Source organism: Chlamydotis macqueenii, chromosome 1, assembly GCF_036417535.1.
Source record: "Chlamydotis macqueenii isolate bChlMac1 chromosome 1, bChlMac1.mat, whole genome shotgun sequence".
NCBI classification, from domain to species: domain Eukaryota; kingdom Metazoa; phylum Chordata; class Aves; order Otidiformes; family Otididae; genus Chlamydotis; species Chlamydotis macqueenii.
In genome coordinates, this window is record NC_141556.1 from 74,493,531 (window position 1) to 74,511,183 (window position 17,653).

Sequence of the window (17,653 nt, forward strand, 5' to 3'; positions counted from 1 at the left end):
TCACGTTGTAATGAAATGAAGAATTTTTGAAGAAAAAAGAAAGATGGAAGAAAAAAAAAGAAAGATGGAAGGAAAAAAAAAGAAAGATGAAAGAAAAAGAACATAAGATATCCTCACGCTACAGCCTGGAGGCTAAGGAACTCCTCAGAAATTATTTAATCTGTATTATAGATTACTCAGAACAGGGGCTTGAACTTCAAACCTCCCACATTGCAGTAATGATGTGCAGAAAGGGATAACCTGCTAGTACCAGGATCCTGCATGCCCAGGAGAGCGAAGTTGGTCTCTTAATGCTCTAGACACTGGTTTTGTGCCCTATGTGAGCTATCCTGGGGAGAGCAGCCTGGCTCTGCTCTTCGCTACCCCATCCCACCTCAACTTGTCTGCTCCCTGACTCTTCTGTGGATCTGGGCCACTACTTTTTCCATGGTCTCTCAGCAAAGAGAGAGTGCACAAGGGATGAGGGATTAGTCCTGCCTCCCCTTTCTTCATGGATGCTCTTCCCTCTCCGAGCAGGAGGGGAGCAGGGCTTCTGTGTGGGGCCAATGGGCTCAGGGGGCTTGGAGGATGCTGTGCTGGTGGAGGGGCATGAAGGCCCACCTGGCCATGGAGCAGGGTCTGCAGTGACAAGTCCCTTCCAGAAAGGTCAGATCTGGTAGGCAGAGGAAAAGGATAGCAGGGTAATGGAGCTAGAAATGGAGTGGAAATACCCATTGCCACTGTCCCCTGGAACAGCAATAGACTGTTGTCTAGAAGTTTAATAGCACTAGTCCTAGCAATGTGATGCTTCTTGGTATTAGTTTCTTGAAAAAATACACCTAAAGTGATATCCCCAGAGAACGGCCTAGTACTGGTGCCACTGAGACTACCAAAGTGGTTGAGGACCTGAATATTTGCCCATCTTTCACATTTTTATGAGAAATTTTATTCTGTTCTTATTTTATTGGCAACCATCTGACCAATTTTGTTTAGCACATAACCAATATTCAGATTGTGGATCTGCCCATAAGGGAGAATCTTAGCATCTTGCTTTTCTCCATCCATTCAAAAAATACTTTATTTCATGTAAGTGTCTTAGGCTTCATTTTCCCTGGTTTGGAAAATGCGGAGTCCCTTGACCTTTGGGTCTGGTTGCTGTGGGTTTAGTTCCAGCAGCAGTTTGCTGGATTAGGTTTTTGCTTGTCTGCCTGGAAACCAGAGTCTGCTGCGGGGATATTGCAGGCTGCTCTTCCACATGTTAAATACTCCATCTTGGATCGCAGAGCTGCTGCTTGCTCAATATTGCTATAAACTTCGTTTGGCAATTAGCTGGATGGTGCCAACATAGTTCAGGCAAGAAGCATCAGTGGAAAGGAGCAGTGTGCCTTTTCACCAGTGGGTGGACAGCATCCCTTTCTCCCATGGAAAGCCAGCTGGTTTAGGGGCGTTCTTTTCTCCTGGGAATTGGGCACCATGCTGCTTTGATGTTTGATTTGACTGGAAGGTACTGGAGCTCTCAGGGCAAGTTAGTAGGGCATCAGGTCCCAGTAAGTTTGATATAAAACTGGGTGTGAGAGGGTGGTAGTTGCAAGCCAGACCACAAAGTGTTTCGGAGTTGAACAATGAAGGTGGGAGCAGTGATACGATGATGGGATTTGCATGTTTTACATCCCTACCCACTGCTGGCATGACAGCTTGTCCCAAGAAATTCCCTTGCTGTAGCATACTAAAATGCTTTTTTTTTATTATTATTTTGCCCAAATCCTGTGTTTTCTTAAACAAGCTGATGCCAAATTGTACATCTACTTGACAAATGCATGTTGTGACGACTCTTATTTAACATCTGTTGTTCCTCTATGTATTTGAGTGAGCTATATAATTTACTAGTAAGGTACTTTTAATTTACTTTATAACCACTTCTTTGCCAGGTGTCTGAGCCAGATGCTAAATTCTTATTTTATATCTGTGTTGACTTAATCTTTTCTTCAGGGAAGAAATTACTGCACATAATGATAGACAATTACTGTGACATGCCCCTTGGCATGAATATCTCAACTGCTTTCTCTTTCTTTGTATCACATATTTTGCCTAGGCTTTTTATTCTGAATTTCCTTGCCTTGTGCCTGTTCCCTGCTTTGTGTTACTTGGCTGTCCAAGTGTTCTTCTTTGACTGCTTTGTCTTTCCTGCCTGCAGATGAATGTGCTCCCTTCATTCATGTGCTCTCTTGTGTCTTGCTTCTGAGGAGCTGTCTGCTGCCTTTATTGCTCTTACCTCATCTTCTAATTTTTATTTCCCTAACTCAACCATTAACTGACTTATCTGGGGGAATGTTTGAGTGAAGTAAGGTTGAAGCTAATATTAATCTGAATGCCGTTACAGATTTGACATAAATTAATTACTCTTATCTACTCTATTCACATTTTTTCATTTTCAAAATGCTTTTGTTATTTATACAGTGACACCTATTGCTTATTCAGAAAAAAGAAGAGGGTTTTTTTTTTATTTCAGTTTTTAAGACTAATAGCTAATTTTAAACCAATGTATATTGAAAACTATGACTTTACTGACATCTAATTTTCTCTGCGTGGAGAGTTGCTGACCCAAATGATGCATCAGCCTGATGGCTCTATTATTATCTACTATCTTTGGGTAAAATTTTCAAGCTAAGTTAGAAGCTCAGTTCCCATTCACTTTCATTTAGGGCAGGGATGGAGGAATGTTGGAGGCTTTTCAGAAGTAGGCATTCCTCAAGCCCTCAATTCCTAGCTGTCTAGTACAAAGTAATTTTTCAGCATCTGTTGGGGTTTCCAAATGAAAGGGTTTGAAAAATAAAGCTGCTGCTGCCATGCAGGTTTGCATACTATTGCACTTGGGAGAAACTGGGCTTGAAGGCTTCTGTGGCTCCTTCTGCTCATCCCTCCTTTTTTGTTCCTTATTTTTCAGTGTGGCTACATTATATTTAGACTACTATTTGGCTGGTTTCCTGGAATATGAAAGTGTAACCCTTTGAAACTGATTTTCTGAATCACATAGATGAAGGCTTCTATGTTACCCCTACTCTGTCTTCCAAACCTGATTTCCAATACCCTTCAGCCTTAATGACAATGCTCTAGGATAAATATTATTAATTTATTTAATATAGCATTTCTTGGGAGCATTCTTGCCAACACTAGCTCATTGTGGGTTTTCTCAAGCAAGGCAGCATACAGACTACTAGATAAGGCAGCAAGCTGGTGTCAAGGTCCTTTACTCTCCTCTCTCACTGACCTGTGGTGCAATCTTGCCCTCTTCATCTTTTTTTTTTCTTCTCTCTCCCCTTGTCTGGTTTGTCTGTTTAGACAATAAACTTTTTTAATGTGTGTCTAAGGTTCTTTTATGCTTCAGTTTTATGGTGCCTATATCAATTATAATCACAGATGGAGCCCCTAGGTGTAGTTGTAATACAAATCTTTAAGAAAAATAATCTCATTACAGCTGATTTGAATGTCTATTGCTTCTGAAGGAGAGGATAATCCCCAGAAATAAGTAGGCAAGCACTGCATATAATACCTCCCATTCTGTGAGATTTTTAATCTGTTTATTTTCTTCTCCCCCCAAGAATAAGAGAACCTCTTTGGGACCCCTTATGAGGCAAAGTTTTCTGTTCATGCCTTCCATTTCACAGTCTATTTAACTCCATACTCCACCCAGATGAGGTCTGAGGAGGATATTTTTAAAAGCTCACCTCCTAAATTCCTGTTATAGTCAACTGTAGATCAGAGCTGGGCTTTAATTGCTTTGTATTGCTCCCAGAGAGGATCTTGCTATGATGGGAGAAGCCAGGACAGTTTGCATCCCTAAGCTAGAGGTAGCTTTGAGAAACAACTCCTTAAAGAAGGAGTTAAAGAACTGTATTTTCTTCAAAGTTTGTAAAGATTTTTTTTTTGTTGTCACTTTTAATAATGAGCAATCCCTAACCTTGAAACATTATTAAAGAAACAAGTTAAAGTTGAAATTATTGTTCATGCTCAGCTGCTGCTCTGAGACTTACAACTCAGTTCTTCCTTCTTACATTACCTTGCTGCGTACATCAGATCAGATCAGGGCGACAGCCTTTGTTTGCACTGACTTTACTACTGGATAGGTGAGGTTTTTAGCTGCCTCATTCACCTGCAGTCATCCAGATCCTCTGGAGAGACTGATAGAACACTCTAAAGATAATAGAAAACCTCCTGATTCCTTCGGTGGGCTTTTGCTAAGGCTCTCTTTAAATGAGATCAGGACTGAGGGATTTCATAAACCTGCAATGCCTCTTGCTTCAGTGTTGACTATGTAAAAACCTGCCTGGTTTTGTGCAGTTCTCTGCAAGCCTTTTTGTTTCTGCACTTACATTTTCTTGTCTTTAGGAAACATTTATCACATGCAGCACAAGTTGAATGACGTCGTCAATGTTGCGCACAGAAAATCCCTTGCTAATGGCCTGGAGTACTGGGCAGAGGAGTTTGGGGCTGGCGGTAGCAGGTTTCCTTGGCAGAACTTACCCCAGGCTGACAGTCCTGCTCTGGTCAAAGGGGAATTTGCTATCCTGTCACATCTTTATGTCTCATATATGACACCCTTGGTTGGGTGGCGTGCCTCCCCAGAGCAGGCAGGCAGCAGCAGCAGCAGCGGCGGCAGCAGTTTCCAACATGTGTCATCCCCAGCTTATCATTAAGCTCAATTTATCTTTCCTTCTTATAATCTGGGTCTATCTAATGCTCAGTGAACCTTGGCCTCAAATGAATCACCAGTGAAGCCGGAGCCCTAAAGGAGGACAGTTATATAAGTAAATATTGTTAAAATCTGTCTCAGAAGATAAACACAAATTGGAGGCAGGGTGCTGGATGAGTTTTGCAAATAACACAGCTACAGGACCTTTCGAACTGTACTGGGTCTTCGTCTCCGTGTTTCACAGCTGTTATAATTTTTCTTCACCTTCTGCTCCATTTATGAGTTTTAAGATCCTTTTGAGTTTATAAAATGGGAAGAAAGCCCTGACTATGAATGTTAGGATTATGTCTGATGGTAAAACTCAGTTCTGTTTTACAAGAGAGCAGATCTGAGGGCTGTGTTAATCTGCTCTGCATAGAAGCAGAGCACATGAGAAGTCTAGCACACCAGAATTTTGTATCCTAAAAATGCCAGCACACTGACAGTAAGAAAGCATGAACTGAGTTTCTGCTTTGTCTATAGACCTTAAATAAAGGCACTCTCCCCTCCCACCATGCTCTACCCCAGTCTCTTCCTCCAGTTTGGATTATATTATTTTCTTTGTTAAAAAAAATCCAATAATTTTTAAAATACTGAATTTAGTTGACCAAAATATTTTTGTTCTATCTCCTGGTATTTTGTTTAATTATCATTACTGAGATCTTTCAAAGACTAAACTTAAGCAAACTGTGAAACAATATCCTTTGTCAAGAAGTCTGAAAAAGAAAATATTGAATTTCTCACTCCTTTTTCTCTTCTGTCTGTGCCCATTCCTCCAAATGAAAATCCTTCTTGACTAAAAGTGTTTGAGTTTGGCTGTAGCTGCAGTTGAAGCAACTCTGACAAACATCACGCAGCCTTTTCCCCAGCACTGTAGAGCAACACAAATGGCCCTTGTCTTGTCAGTAAGGAAAGAATCAAAAAGGGAACTTTTTAATCTGATAAGTTGTTTCTCCCTCTCTGTCACATGATCTTACTGTTTAGAAACCACTCTTTTAAAGCACTGAACATGCAGTCACAGGAGACCAAAGGTCTGCCTCATACATTTAAGATGCTTCCACCACCGTTTCCTTTGAGGCAGGAACAGGTCCGAGAAGACAATTGCCCTCTTTGGGGGCTTGGGCCTTGATTTGACTCCTAGCCGTGCTGATGTGCACGGTGACTTGTCCTCCAACTGACTCGTTTTTAAGTCACTTATTTGTCCATGTAGTGTGACACAGATAGCAATGGATTAATGTTTTCATATGCAGCCTGTATCTTAAAACTGCAGAAGTTTGTCAGATCCACGAGCCCTGTTTCCAGAGCTTTGTTTTTAGCTCAGTCGTCTTACTCCCTCTGCCCTTCTCTGAGCTGTTTCACCTTTCCAGAAAGCCTGCCTGCTCCTCCTGGGACTAATTTTTGGCAAGAGGCACCTGGAGTATAAACAGCAGCACATGCTTGTTGAACGACTCAGTTTGCCAGGCTCGTCTGTTCCCTATGTGGGAATCCCTGTTCCTGTACACAGGTTCACCTATACAACACCAAAATGAACCTCCTTGCAGATTTTGTGTTTTCTTATTTTCTTCCTCCATGAGAGCATGAGAGATGCCACTGCTCTAGCTTTTGTAAATCTGATGTGGGAGTTGTTTCTGCAATGCAGACCATCACTAGTATGATCCTTGCTTTCAAAATCATCTTAAAAGTCTAGGGGGAAGGTTTCTGCGTATCACTTTCTAGATTTTTTTTCATTCTCTCTCAGGTTGGAGGAGGAGATAGGCCACTAGCATCACAAAGAGAATTTTAAACAATTTTAAACATGGTAGCACTTTGCTTTGGAAGAAGTTTGCACTCCTTTGACTGCATTATTACCAGAAGACTGCATGAATATCCTTTGAAGTTTGATTAATAGCTCTTTCAGTTTTGCAGCACTGTTGATGTGGACAATAAATGTTAATCTGCACCTCTTTAGAGGGAGTGTTTTCCCCTGAATATTTTGAAATGGACCATCTCAGTTGGGTCTGAACATAGCTTCCTTTCTCTTTTCTTATGTTCCCTGGTAGCTTTCATGACTTCTTCTTGTCTGATAGTTTGTAGTGCAAGGGCTTGCAGTGCTCTGTCTTGTAGTCTTTTGCAGGCTTGTTTGAAACATGCTGGTGCATTTATTGTGAGGCCTTGGTATGTGTAATTTAGGAGGTGCTCAGCCTTTGTAATAAAAGAAGAAATGTCTTTCTCTCAATATATTTAAGAGAATGTGCTACATGCTTTTGTTTCTGCAGAATTTACTGACACAAAGGACTCATGAAAGCTGGTGGCTTCCCAAGGGGTTTGTGTAAATATGTTTCATTTCAGCTCACAGGATTTTTCTCAACTGAAGCCAAACACTTTCTGTTGTGCTTTCTCTTGGAAGAAAGCAGAAAGTAATGCTGGAGGATACCACTTGATCACATCAGCAAAACCCCCCTGGCAAGTGCAGTGTCTGGCCGGTCCGCAGGCTAGGGCAGGCCAGTGAGGATGGGCAGATGATATCATTCTGGGTCTCCAGAGCAGGACAACATGTGAGGGCAATGCTTTTCCATGACCTGGACAGGTTCGATTCTGCAAGACCAAAGACTAGTCTACTGCAGATACTGCAGCACTCCAGAAGTGGTAGGCAATAGCTTTGGCAGCATTTGGCATTGTGCACAGCGGTATTTGTGAAGCCAGAAAGTTCACTCCACCACCAGCTGATGCAAAGTATTTTACTTCATTTCAGACCAAGGCTTTCTAGTTCTGTGTGATTTCAGCTGATGGTAGCTGAAAACCATCCTCATTTTCAGCCCACATTCTCTTGAAAGGCTTAGAAGCCATAAGAAAGAATCAATCAGACAGTTCCTAACTGAATCCTGGCAGAAAACTCATACCCCTGGGTCTTGTATAGGAGATGATGAGAAAAAGAGATCTCAAGCACAGACAGTGCTCACACCTGGGATTTGAGTTTGGGACTGGATTCTTCCATAACAGGCCAAATCAGCACCTTTGGTAGACATAGGAAACAGGGACTTTGAGAAGGACTGGAGGCTTGGATAAGATAAAGGTAAAATTCGTTGGACTGTCCTAAAAGCCTTTATTCTTCTCTGCACTATAGGCCATTTTACATATTTCCTGTCAGGGTAGGGGCAGGCAGGTAAATTCAGGTCCTGGTATAGCAAGCCCGGTGGGGAGCTGACCTGCTCCAAATTCACATCACTGCTAATATTGTGAGAATCCTAATCTCTGTTTTGAATTGAAGAATTCAGAAAATTGCAAGTAAATTTGTTTGAAAGGACTCTTTCAGTGGTTTAGCTGTCAATATTAGTTACTTCTTTCCCTAAGCAAATATCCATGTAAAAGACATCTATGTTCAATCTCTACATTTGTAGTCACGGGCTGGACCTGGACAGCTTGTGATCCTGTGGTCCATCAAGTAAATGTGCACTCATTAAATACTTAAATGCATATTTACAGAAGCCTCAACAGATTTGAATCCAGGAGAGTGTACCCACTCTGGAGAAATGTTGCATCCTCTTGTCAGGCTTCAGACAGCCCAGGGACACATTGCACACCCGCTCTGCACCGTGCCCTTCCACCAACCATGTTCTCAGGCAACAGTAAAGTGCTAAAAAAAGAAGTGGCACCCCGCAGGCAAGTGGATGTGCAGAAGTGTTTGTTACCTTTTCATCTGCTCATAGAGACACCCAAAACATTTTATTTTGAAAGCCAGAGGAGACTTGCCAGGTTTAGGACTTCCACCAAACACAGTCTGGGTTAGCTGAGGGAATTATGGTTGCACAGCAACTCCCTTGGTTTTCTCTGCTTTCTATGTGAAACCATATACAACAAAGTAGACCTCAAGGTCTGGAGCACATCTCCATGAGAACCTGAAAATGGACATCTATACCCATTAAAGTGAAAAAACAAACTCCCCTTACATCTCATGGGTAGCAGTATTTGCTCTTTCCCTGTTCCCTTCCCTTTCCGCTGGAAGGGAGGGATGCCATCCAGAGGGACCTTGACAGGCTGGAGAGGTGGGCCCATGCCAACCTCATGAAGTTCAACCAGGCCAAGTGCAAGGTCCTGCACCTGGGTCATGGCAATCCCAGGCACAAATACAGGCTGGGCGGGGAATGGATTGAGAGCAGCCCTGAGGAGAAGGACTTGGGAGTGCTGGTGGATAAGAAGCTCAACATGAGCCGGCAATGCGCCCTTGCGGTCCAGAAGGCCAACCGCATCCTGGGCTGCATCAAGAGGGCGTGGCCAGCAGGTCGAGGGAGGTGATTCTCCCCCTCTACTCTGCCCTGGTGAGACCCCACCTGGAGTACTGTGTCCAGTTCTGGAGCCCCCAACACAAGAAGGACATGGACCAGTTGGAGAAGGTCCAGAGGAGGGCCACGAAGATGATAAAAGGGCTGGAGTACCTTTCCTATGAGGACAGGCTGAGAGAGTTGGGGCTGTTCAGCCTGGAGAAGAGGAGGCTCCGGGGAGACCTGATAGCGGTCTTCCAGTACCTCAAGGGGGCCTACAAGAAAGATGGGGAAAGGCTGTTTAGTAGGACCTGTTGTGATAGGATGAGGGGTAATGGTTTTAAAATAGAGGGAGGTAAATTTAGATTGGATATTAGGAAAAAGTTTTTTACAATGACGGTGGTGGAACACTGGCACAGGTTGCCCAGAGAGGTGGTGGATGCCCCATCCCTGGAAACATTCAAGGCCAGGCTGGATGAGGCTCTGAGCAACCTGATCTAGTTGGGGATGTCCCTGCTCCTTGCAGGGGTGCTGGACTAGATGACCTTTGAAGGTCCCTTCCAACCCTAACCATTCTATGATTCTATGATTCTATGATCTTGTGCTGAAATATCCTTGGAGGCTTTGGGATAAATTCTTGCACCCCCTAGTATGCTAATAAGGGGCAGTAATCAAGGGGGATGACCTTGGTTTCAGGTAGAACCTCTCTTTACAGATACATCACTGTGTGCTACTGTGTCGTCATATTTACCTTCTTTACAGTTTATAGTGGACTTCAGTTAACCGGAAGGAAAAATATCCACGATTAATTAGTGGAACAAATCAAGATTGCTTTCTTGACTTTAGAGAATAACCTAATATTTACCAGCTGACTTTCTAGTTTAACTACTTTGTGTTATTGTACATGTACTGGTAGGGACTGACATATTGACAGGACTACCTCACACACCTATTTTCTCTAAAGAGCTTTAATAATTTTGTTTCAACAAACTCGCTTAACACATTAATCTGTGCTGTATAATACATGTCACAATCCTCTGTCTCAAGAGATGCTAAATAGGAAGATGTGCCTTTTAAATGTAAACTAAAATTAGAGATCAGAAAGGGCAAAGAGTTATTACGCTGTCTCCTCTGATTTTCCCTGGTGGTGCAAGATCATTCCTTGAAAAAAACACTGTCCATGCACGGGTGTATGTATATGTGTGTATGTATATATTTACATTTGAATACTAAATATATGCATTTACTGTTTCTATGGAGAATATTTTGTCCCACTCTTTTCAAAGTGAGCATTGACAAGAGATTGGTCCACAAAAGACAATCTACTGTTATTTATGTTGCTAATGGCTGTCAATGTAAGCAGCAAAATAGAATGAATACATTAAAGATAAATTATTCAGCAGCACCTGCTGGTGTCCTTAGAAACGTTGCAGTACATTTCTGGTAAATGTTTCCTCATTACCCTAATTTTTTTTTTTTTTTTGCTATCTACCTCATCAGTAGAGAGATTACAATATAAGGAAAGGAAAAAACCTTATTTTCTTTTGATAATAATTCTCTTTTTTTTTTTTTCTTATGCTTACATCCCTCTCTAATGGAGTTCTGCCTCTCCAGGGAGCAGCGAACTAACCACAGAAGATCTTGGTCCCATCTGTGCAGTAACAATTAGGAGCAACTTAACTCTGTGAGGAGAGGGATGAAATTACATTATTCATGAAGAGATTCTTTGTAGAAGCCTGGCGCTACCTCAGCTTGCCTCATGGATTCGTCGCTCACTCATTTGCAGTAAGTAGCAGCTATTAGCAACTCCATGGCCTTCCCCAGTTGTCTTAGCTCATGCCCCAGTGTCAAGGAAGCACTGTCAGTTTTAACAATAACTCAGAGTTTAAAAAATAACTTGTGATCTGCAGGTCAGTAAGTTACCTGGTTTCGTTCTCTCACAGTCAAAATTTCCACTGGCACCAGTGAGGATAAGTAAGGCTGCTCTTCCATTAGGTGTTTTCTTGCATTATTAGTGAGCTTCTAACACGGCCAGCTTGCCATGCTGGTTTGAATTCTGGTTTGGATGTTGCATAGCTGTGAAATGAAACATTTCAGCACCTCATCAAAAAGCATGAAAGGTCTAAAGGAAATGTGTTGGCTTAGACACCAATACAAAGACATGAGTGAAAATAGGTTCTTCTCTTAGAGCATTCTGTGGGTTGCCAAAATACAGGGTTAGGCTGATGATGTCATTAGCTAATGACAATAACAACATGGAGTTTTGGCTTCATGTACCTACTAAGTGGACAGAAGAGCCAAGCTGTCATGGCAACAGACCTTTTGCTTTGCTCATTTAGTAGTACTCTTTCCTTCCTCTCCTGTGGATAAAGCAGAGCAATGGAAGGATTCTATTCCCAGTTTGTATTAGTGATATAAATTGCCCCTTATCCCTACTGGGGATGGAAAGAGAGCTCCTGTTTGACAGATAAATTATAACTTGTAAGCTGCTCACTCAGCCCTCCTTCCATCTCTAGATTATTTAATCTCTGAAAAGGGCTACCCTATCAGCAAAACGTTCACATCGATTTGTATGGGAGCAAGCCAGGATTATCCTCAGCAGGAGGACATGTGTATGATGCTATGTATCATGTTGTCTCCCTGTTCTACAGATATAAAAATGAGTGACTGTTTCTGCCAGTGCAACACATTTCTTCATTGCTGGTCGCTGGAAAAAAAAAGAATAAGCCTGTATTGTGTTGTACCTCTGAGAAAAGCAATAGGATGGGTGTTAGCTCTAGCTTTCAGCAACACTTGCACTAATTCCATATTGACAAACAGTTTGTCTATCTTTGACCTTGAAGAAGCTGGAGGTCATAAAACAAGATGATAAACCATTCAGTTAGAAATAATAGGAAAAAGTTCTATGGTGCAGAGCCCATTTTGTGGTCTTGGTGATGTCTCAAAACAGAAAAATTCTACTTATCAGAGTTGTTTTCTTAAAGAACTCCAGATATCAAGCATGAAACAATTAAGATACTAGTTAAGGTCCTCTCTGAAATGATTTAAGCACTACCCTAAATTGTTTTTCCCACTGGAACTCAGATGCACAGTGAGACTAGACCGATTTCTTCCCATGCAGGCATCTAAGATGCTACAGTACAATGTTTCCTGAAAAATGACTGAATGCAGGGGCCCCTAATTGTCTTTCAGCCTGCCACAAAGCTCAGCTGTCTCTCTCTGTACCCTCTTGTTTCAGGTTGTCATTAAGAATGAATTGTGCTGACGGGGGTATCCTCATTATGATGAGGCAAAGTTTCTTCGCAAGGAAATGCCATTCATTCCGTGGAGATGGAAAGCAAGTCTTGTCCAATGACTAAATGACTGATCTGGAAAAGTTAAAAAGGAGGGGAATGATTGTATAGGTAATAGGGCTTCTGAAGAAATAAGGCAAGGAAAAACCCCATATTGTTATTGCATAGCAAAATGTACGAATCAGAAGAAGAAATATTGATCGAGACTCAATGATAAATATTGCAGTGAAACACTTCCAAGTGTTTTCCCATCCCACCTTTTCTGTAGCTGCCAGGCCTTTGCAGGATGAGAACCTAGCACTCACTGAGTTTGAGTTGGTTTGGTTAGGAGGTCTGGAGCAATGATTTCTCTCCTTTAGTTGCACAACAAAATAAGTATGTAAAGGAAAGGTATGTTGAGCTTAGGGAAAAAAAACAGAATCTTGTTTGTCCAATTCTGCCAATCCTTTAAACTCCACTCACAATGAGCTGCTGCAAGCAAGCTATTCCCTTTTTCCCCATGGCTCCCCAATGAAGTTTATGAGGCTCCAGGTCAAGCATCAGGACTGAAGCATTAGGAGGAGTTTGAGAAGACAGCACTAATTTAAGTACTAACAGAATGAACTGACTTTTCCCCCAACCCCTGTCACCGCACTGCCTCTGCTATTTTGTCATACAGAGGGCAAACATTCCCCTGAGACTTACCATCCCCCTAATTAAGCAGCAGCTGCAGCCCTCCATGTAATTTCATCCGCTAGTGGCATGTATGCTGTTTGGAGAGCTGCAAATTCCCTAGTCATCACATTTACCAGGTGTGAATTTGCTCCCTCTGAAGCTAAGAGCAACATACATATATATATATATATATACAAGCCACAACCATTGCATCCAGATGCATTTACCTTAGCATTCTTGTTAACCTCAATGGTGTATGTGATTCTTTTTGCTTAATGCAAACGAGTAATTATCGTACAGGGCTGAAATACCAGCTGCTGCATAAACACAGATCATGTAGTTGCAAACAATTTTATTAATATTGATGGGTTTGCAGATTTAGTTATTTGGAAGTTTTGCTATGTAAAGTGTATTCCAGGTAATATGACTACAGGTAACATTTGGACTAAAGCTAGTAAGCTGTTTTCCCTCACTGGATATTTAAGGACCACTCCAAATTGAAATATATCCATTATAAGGTTTTTAAATGTCTGATATTTTGTTTCCCTATTGCCTTTTTCCTTTTTTTCATAATTTAGTATATTAAGCTAAGTTCATTGTTGTCCTGCTTCTTGGTGATAGACATCCAAATCAGAATGACGTTTTTCTAAATCCCACTGCACTCCTGTCTCAGCTGTGCAATGCAAGGCCATGCAGAGATAACAAAGTCACTTGTGAATGAGTATGGTCACACCAGCAAGACAATTTTCCTGAACTGTCTAAGTCACCTGACTCATTAGCTCAGGCAGAGCACTGCACTAAGGTGCCTAGATATCCCTCCAGGGCCATTGCTAGTGTCTCTATACCCAAATGCACAATGCTGCTGGGATCAGGCTTGCAAAGCACCATCACATATAGCTGTCCATCATGCCCCAAAACGCTGAAAAACTGGAGAGGGCTTTATAAAATGATGATAGAGTGACTACAGGGCTTGAAAATCAGCATTATACTGGGAGATGTAGAAATTCCTTTGGTTTGTTTCTTCAGAGAGAGCATGAGGACATAAGCTGTTGTGGTCTGAAACAAAAAGGTTTTTCTTTAGATAAAATTATGGAAAGATTAGGGCCCAGGTGAAGGTAATGGGGGATTCACCCTTCCAAATGTAGGTTTCTACAGTGCTGAAACGTACCTGAGGCTATGTATCTTGAAGCGCAGGTATAGAGATAATATATGACTGGAAAATATAGCTGAACTAGACCTCCTCTAAGCCAATGGCAGAAAAAGAAGTGACTTGTCTAGGCTACTCTTCAGCTGATCTAAAATAGGTCAGGTCAACTGTGTTTTGGCAATGCCTATTTTTTTCCACTGTCTATAAAAAGAGTCTAGATCAGGCGTAGGCATCTAGAACCAAGAGAGAAAAATTCTGCTCACAATATATACTTTAAAACAATATGGGTCACTGTGAACTAGAACAACTTGCAGAGGGAAGAAGATAGGTTTTTGCATCATTTGCCATCTTTACATAAAGATCGAGTACTTTTCAAAAAGATACGGTCTTGCTCAATCTGAGCTTGGAACAGGAATTATTACATAGGATGCCTTGGTGAGTCCAGTCACTTAAACCTGGGGTTTCTTTTGCTGCCCACTCTTTACTGGAGAACAGTACACAACAAAACACTTCCAGTGCCCCCAAAAGGAAGATTCAAGCCTGGTCTTGGGGAAAATATTTTTCTTTATTCACCTAAAGACTGTGACAATCCATGTTTCTATAAATAGTGAGCTGTTGGGAAAAAGGCTATTAAAGTGATTTCGAATACTTTAATTGTCAATAACTTTAAAGATAATTAGAAAACTATGGAAGATTTAATGAATGCTTGGATTTCCATGTGCAATATGCTAGTTAGAAATGGTGCCAATTTGTCAGTATACCAAATTGAAACTAATTAGCTTTACTTTGGTGTCCTCATGCACATGCAGAATCCAGTGCATTCAAAAGTAAATTGTTTTTCAGGATTTGCTGCTTTTAAAACCTAAATGACGCTAGCAAAACAATAAAAAAAGACCATAAATTTTCACTATTGTTTTATCTTCACTAAGCACAAAGTATCCCCTGCATGCAGTTTAACCAAATAACAGGAAAATAAATTCTAAGTCAGTAGAGACATGCCAATAAAAATGTCTCAGCTGCTAAATCCTAACCAGCTGATGAACTTAGTGTGTTGCTAGAAAAGAAATAGAAAAACTACAGTTCATATTCTCTGTTAAGCTTCTTTCTACAGTTCGGCTGTATGCAATACCTTGGAATGCAGAGGTAAAAATGTACTGTCACAGTGTCCACTTCACTTTGGGAAAGCTGATAACGCTTCCTGCTCAACAGCAATTCACTGTTTCAAGTAAGTGTAAATTTCACACCTGAAATAGCCTGGTAAACCTTGTGAGGATTTTAAGTCCGTTGCTATCTTCCATGAATGCACTTTTCTTCAAAGGTGCAGGAAAAAATCATGAATGTGCCTGCATAACCACAGGCTAAATGGTGTAGGAGATGAGTTAACTGGCAACAGATTTAAACTCTTACTGTGCTGTAAAATTATTTCTCAAGTGAAGGCCATTCGTCAAATAAAAGGTCCTTCTCAGCCCTGCTCTTACACATCTCAGCTCTGCCCCACGCTCCAGGTTCAGCTTATGCTGGCAATCGCTGCAGAGGGCAGCAGGGGGAAGGGATCAGGTCTGGCAACTGGAATATTTTGGTAAGAGTAAGGGGAATCTCAAGCTCTTTTAGCTTGCCAGGGTGTGTTATTGTGGCTTTATGGATAATTACCTCTGTCATTAAAGGGGAGAAGGTAGTTGCTGCTTCTTCATAACATACATCAGCTTCAGTAATTGCTGCAGCATCTTAATCAGATGGCTCTTCAATCTCTCAGCCAGAGGTGACTGAAAATAACAATCCAGTCCCAAAATATTAATGAGTGTACTCAGGTGGCTGAATGTGTACCTTGTCAGCACAGTTGTGTGTTAGCATTTAATGGCGGTGTTATTCTCCCGCATGGGCAGAGGGCTTCCGCGTCAGTAAGCGACACGATTGCTTGTTCTCACTTGGACCCTGGTCCTCATCTGACACAACTGCCCAGGATGTGTGGGCGAGGACTTGGGACTCCCTCAACCACACTCAGAGGAACTCCTTTGGAATAGTGCATGCATGGTTAAAGCCAGGCACTGGTGCCAGTGGAGTGAAGGTGGGAGTAGAAGGGAAGAGGGCCTAGTAGCAAACCCTGAAAACTTGAGTGTCTTTGGACCCTTCCAAAGGGTGTTAATCAACTGCATAAGTAGTAAGTCTTCAGAATTCATCAGGACCTATGACATCCCCCCCCCCCCCCACCCCAAAGATCTCATTTCTTGCAAGAATCACAGCTTGTATATTTAGGAGAAGGAAGTTTAACAAAACTAAACAAGTATGTTATTGGGGTAAAATACAAGCAGTTAGAGTTCTAATACTGCCTCCTCTTCCAGGCTTGCCAGTGTGGAGTCCTACCTGCCATGAAACATTGGATGACGTAGCCTATGGTACACTTTCAGATGTGTTGCCTTATGCTATTGCCACCAAGAGGCTGCAGCAGAGAAGAGCATTCACGAGAAGCTTAGAAGCAACATGTAGATCAAAGATGGGGCTTAAAAGGGTGCTCTTCTGAGGGGTTATCTGTACCCTAGGATTTTCGCCAGGATACATGGCATGGGAGAGGAACACAAGAGTGGTGCAAAGGGAATGCCAAGAGTCACAATTATATACCGAGTGCAGCTATTATTTTCTTAAATGAGAAAACAAAACTGAAATGTCAACATGTGCAGGTCTTGCCTGGCACCAGTTTCTAGTCTTGTCCTTTCATACACACTAAGGGGAAGGCGAATTAGTAAATGGGTTCAGTAGATCCCTCTTGGTGTTGCTTTGTAATAGTAAGACACATGTTGTAGTATCACAAGATATTTATTGGAGGTTAGTGAACCACTGTGCCTCAGACTATGAACTCTTAGGCTTGAGTTATTAAAGGGTTATATTGGGCAATATTATTTTACCTTCTGGCCATCCATCCTCCAGCATTGCTCAGAAACTTGTTTAAGTGCCATACAAAATAAATGCCCTCTGCTTAAACCCTTTGGTTAAAGTGCCAAGCAAAAGTATTAATCATAATGATACAAAACTACAATCTGTACAAAAATGTTGGTGATAGTTGTCAAAGCAACAAACTTTTAACTAAACCTTTTTCTCAATTGCTTGTTTTCCACCACTGTGTAAACACATTTGATAGTCTTAATTTCACTCAATATGTCCAAGCACCCCGGTTTTCTTTGTGGCATCATAAATACAGTCAGTCTCTGGGGGAGATTTAAAAGCTAATAGGTTCCATATGTTCAAAGTGTAGTCTGGCTCTGCATGCCTGTTAATAGGCACGTACTTCCCTTCAGCTTCATGTCCAGGCTGCTCAAACAGTATGGTAACAGCACAAAGAGGGAGGCAGATTGGGACTGAGGATCACAGTGCAGCATAGCAAAGAGCGTTTTCCTTTGGAGTCTGAGAAAATGCTCAGATGCCACCTGGGATGCCAAATAGGCCCATGTGCAAATACCATGCCTTCATTTAAAATGTGTTGGATCTGGCATCCTGACTCCATGTTGGGGTACATGAGAGCATTTGCTAGAAAGGAACGCTGGAGCAGCTTGGAGAAGTTTGAGGGCTTCTTTCTCATCTAGGTTATCTGTGCAAAATTTCACAGGGCCTTTTTTAAGGG